This window comes from Nannospalax galili, unplaced genomic scaffold (assembly GCF_000622305.1).
Source record: "Nannospalax galili isolate Female #2095 unplaced genomic scaffold, S.galili_v1.0 scaffold1423, whole genome shotgun sequence".
NCBI lineage: Eukaryota > Metazoa > Chordata > Mammalia > Rodentia > Spalacidae > Nannospalax > Nannospalax galili.
In genome coordinates, this window is record NW_008349231.1 from 88148 (window position 1) to 93360 (window position 5213).

At 33.5% G+C, this 5213-nt stretch overlaps 1 pseudogene; it reads left to right on the top strand.

The window, feature by feature from the left end:
* The first annotated feature begins 1685 nt into the window (after window positions 1–1685).
* Window positions 1686–2667, top strand: LOC103744731 (annotated as a pseudogene).
* The last annotated feature ends 2546 nt before the right edge of the window (window positions 2668–5213 follow it).

Below are 5213 nucleotides of genomic sequence, written 5' to 3' on the forward strand. Positions count from 1 at the left end.
GCTATACCACACTTGAAGTGAAGGCATGTGGCTCAACTGTTCATTCAGACAAAGGAGACAATAGCAAATATTTTTTTCACTGAATTGATACACTGGTAGTGGCAAACAGCTCTATCTCCACATGTGTCAGTCTGCAGTAAAAGCAACTTCAACAGTAGTTTCAGATTTTCATATGCTGCCTTCATAATATGTACCTGAACTACTATTTTAAGCACATTTTTAGAATCACGAGAAATCATTTCATTGAATAGAACTAATAAAGAAAATGAAAGTTTATTGAATCTATTGCCATTTTTACATCCTCTGAATTTATGACAATAGCTTTATTCTTTTCTACTTTAATATCAAGGATGACTTACATACTACTACAGGCAAACACTTAACATTGTTGGCACTGATCTACCCTCTGTCATTCACATATAAAAATTTTAATCATTTTTAGCATACTTAGAAATTTGTATATAAGGAATAAAATCATGTTTTCAAAAATGAATAACATATAACATAATGTTAGATGTAATAATATATTATGGATAAAATAGTCACGTGTGTAGTGACTTTCTCAAATAATTTAAGGTAGCCATAGACTCATAATTTTACATGTGAAAAAGTGACTTAATTTAAGAAACAAAAAGAAATTATATTGGTGACATATACATGTTTTGTAAGTAACTGAGCTGAATTAACATCTGACTTTTATTTACTTGATTGATTTTTATCTTGATAAAGTTTTCTAATGGGCTAGAAAATTTCCAAACATTTCGGTTATGCTGTCTATAGTCAAAAGTCTAGATTGCTTTAGGGGATTAGAAGAATATATCCCATCGCTCACAAAATTGAGTTTTATTCTCCAGGGCCAATTTTTATTTCATTTGTACCATAATTTTTACCATTTGGAAGACATTAGTACATATCTGAAATGAAGTTTTCACAAATGGGAAAAATGAATTTAAAAATGATTCTGCATCCTGAAAGCATATTTCTAAATGTCCCCTCCCAGTTTAAAATAATAGCTTTGTTTGGACTGTATGAAGAGACCCAGAAGAGAAGCACTGTATTTAAAGCAATGTGTTCTTGAGATCATGACACAATAGAAGTGGAGAATATCTCTCAAGTGTTTACAATATGTCTTTTTTTCTCTAATAGTGTCATGGACTTGAAAAATTAAAAAGTAGTTTGCCATCATCATGAGGTATTAAATGAACCATTTAAATTCATCATATTACATTAAAATGTTATTTAAATGTAGTGTTAAAAGAGTTTATTCAAAATAATTCCACTTTGTATTCATAAGACAAAGTTTTTTAGTTAAACCTTTATTTTTATGTATGGGTGTTATTTAGGACAGTCCACAGCTTCATGGATCTTCTTATAAATGTGCATTTTGTAGTATAGCTGTGTTCAGAGACGTGTATGGTTGCATGGGCTTTGGTGTACTCAGTTTGCCTCCTGGCCAAAACCAAGAGGTTGTGCTTCTAAAGAGTTAGCTAGTGTCAATTGTTAAGAGGTCTGCCAAGAAAAAAACTTGCACTTGAGAGGATTTTAAAATGAATTCTAGGTAATGAGTGATCTAGGTAATTGCTGAGTGTGCCCTAAGTTTATTACATGTAATTTTAAAAATACCGCATTTTCCCAGCATTGTAATTTTGATTCTTTGAAAACTACAGAGCAGAGTCCGTTGAGAGATGGAGGGGCTCAACCATTCCAGCATATCAGAATGCATGCTCCTTGGACTCACTGATTCTCCTGAGCTCCAGATATTCTTGTTTGTGTCATTTTCCATTTTCTACTTAATGACCATGTTCAGAAACTGCCTGATTTTGCTCACTGTCCTCTCCAGCTCACAGCTCCACTCCCCCATGTTCTTCCTGATCAGCAACCTTTCTCTGATTGACATGTGCCTATCCTCCTTTGCCACACCGAAGATGATCATGGACCTCTTTGCTCACCACAAGACCATCTCTTTTGAGGGCTGCATTTCTCAAATCTTTCTTTAGCACCTCTTCATTGGAACGGAGATCATATTGCTGATTTTCATGTCTTTGACAGCTATATTGCCATATGTAAACCTCTCCATTATTCAACAATTATGAGCCAGAGAGTGTGCATTGGGCTTGTGGAAACTTCCTGGACAGTTGGCTTACTACATACAATGAGCCAATTAGTTTTTATCCTCTATTTACCCTTCTGTGGTCCCAATGTAATAGACAGTTCTTCTGTGACCTTCCTTTGGTCATCCAACTGGCTTGTATAGACACATATGTTCCTGGTATCTTCGTGATCTTAAGTAGTGGTGTTATTGCTCTGATAAGTTTTCTGCTTTTACTCACCTCATACATTGTTGTTCTCGTGACTGTCAGGGACCACTCTTCCAGCGGATCATCAAAGGCTCTTTCCACCTGCACTGCGCATTTCATAGTTGTGTTAACATTCTTTGGGCTTTGCATGTTCATTTATGTGTGGCCTGTCACAAACTTTCTGGTGGATAAAATTCCCTTTGTTTTCTATACTGTCTTCACCCTCTTTCTGAATCTACTTATCTATACATTGAGAAACCAAGAGGTAAAGAGAGTGATGAAGAAAATAAGCAACAAATATTTCAGTATTTGGCAAAGCTACTCAACTTTATCCATCACAGTAATTGGAGATATACTGAGACTGAGATGACTTTGCCTGATAGAATAACAGATAATTAAACTTAGAAGTTGGCTTTCAAGCAATTTAGTCTGAATTTATGATAATAAGAAGTAAACATAAATAGGTATGCAACATCTTGCCTAAAAGTTAGTATAGTGTTTACAAGCCTTTTGAGATCACAGATTCACTTGATAATTTGTTAAGGTCTAAACTATATTTTCATAGAAAAATTATTTCATCATAATTGTGAATATAGGTTCAGAGTTTCCTATATCCATAAATTCTATACACATATCTAGGGTTAATTTTCTTTATAGAAGTCTTATATAAAATGTTATTCACCTGATTCTAAGCCAGAAAACTTTTCTTTAGCTGTAATTCTTTGTGGTATTTTATTACATCTATATCAATTTCAAAGTTTAATTAGGAATTTGGGCATCATAATTGTGAATATAGGTTCAGAGTTTCCTATATCCATAAATTCTATACACATATCTAGGGTTAATTTTCTTTATAGAAGTCTTATATAAAATGTTATTCACCTGATTCTAAGCCAGAAAACTTTTCTTTAGCTGTAATTCTTTGTGGTATTTTATTACATCTATATCAATTTCAAAGTTTAATTAGGAATTTGGGGCATAACAGGCTTTTAAAAATAAAATTAAATGTATTTTCCTGGGAAATTTGATATTGTGAAGTAATTTTTAGAAATACTGTTGACAGTTCTCCAAGTTCTATGCTGGGTTACTGTCTTCCTGAGTTTGCAAGGGATTTATGTATGCTAACACCTGACAATTCTAATCAGTGGGTCCAATTCTTAGTTCTATGGTCATATTGAACATAAGAGAAGATTAGAAATTTTACAATATAGGATTTTAGTAGATGTGCAAATCACTGCCATTGAATAACCGAAACAGCAAATAACTATTCAAATGAGAATCCGAGACATATAAATCATAGAAAGTAGACTGCTTATGTCAAGTGAATTTTAGAACCTATCCAAAAATTATACAGCTCTAATTAACTCAGTATCAAAAGTTAATGTATGAAAAACCTATTAATTTCTAAATTCCTGATATATTTAATTTTTTCAAGTAAAATAATCCAAACTATTATCAGCACTTTTATAAATTTGTTATTAAATTCTAGTTTTTGATCTAGAAAACTAGTTTCTAGTTTTGATCTAAACTATATATATATAATATGGCTGGTGGGAGGAAAAGAAGAAATGAATTTCAGAAGTATATAGTTCACATCTGCACAATTCAGCCCATTATGGGTCATCTTAAATACATTTTTTTAGAACATGATCTTTGGAATCAGTTGGACGATCCATTTTTCTAACTGCTGAGGAACCAAAGGAACAGACAAGTGGGCTAAGACAGTCAGTGCCTTGATGTAGAGCAGCAAGGGCCACAGAATCCCATCTCTCCTCTGTCGTGCTGACTACGTTGTGCTGGGAGAGTAACTTTACCTATATTACTGTTATCATTTCATTGCTAACATGAAGATTATAAGAAGCAGATTAAAGTGTTTCTTGTACTATTTTATGGAAAGTGGAGTAGTTCTAAAAATGTCATTTCAACTTCCCCTGACCTTCTACCTGAACTGCCTTTTTATTTTAAATAATGTGCCTCTGAACAAAACTTCATTCTGGGAACAGTACTTCTAATGCAACACAGTACTCCGATTTTGAGATGTCTCTAAAACTATGGTTTATTAAGGCACATGGTAAGAGAATATTTTTAGTCTCTATTTGCCATCTGGAATGTGTGATGAACCTGGTTAGATCATGATATTTTTACACACTAACAGATTGTTTCTCCTTGACATGATGGATATGAAAATAGTTAAGAGAGCAATCAATCTGTCACCAGGGACTTAGAACATGAACGTTATGAGAAAAACAAAAACACTTGTCTTTCAACCAGGGAATTCACATTAATAATTTTTCACATTTATCTTGGACACTTAAGGTTTCAACATGCTTCAATACTACCAACCTGTAAGTCAAACTTTTAGTACCTTAAATTTAGTAATGTGCAGAAGTCTATGAAGAAATGTAGTGTTGGAGATAGTTATAAACCCGCACATTTGAGAGCCAGTTTACTATTAAGGAAGTCATGCCCTCATTCTTGTCTCAAGTACCAAAACTAACAGAAAAAGGTTAAGAGGGAAATATACTTCAGCCTGATTCCTATTTTTATGTAAAAATTGTGTATCTTTGTTTGAAAAGAGAAACTCTTGCTCTAAAGCATCAATGTTTACTTGGATAGTTATTTGCTGAGCACCTCTTGTGTATTAATTCTTTGCTGGGTGATGGAGCTTCCTTTCAAGTACAAGATCTGTTTCTTTGTCCTGAAGGGATGTGTATTCGGTGATAACATCTGTCTGCTGCAGGTCTGAATTGCAACCCTAGCACTGTGTTCTGAAATTTAGAGCAAATGTCTTTAAATGTTCTTCAACTTCAGTTTCTTCACCTATAAAATGCAGTAAGTGTATGTTGTGATGTTGTGATGTTGTGAGAAGGAAACAACACGCAACGTAGCTAGCAGTACTAAATATGAAGTTGCAAT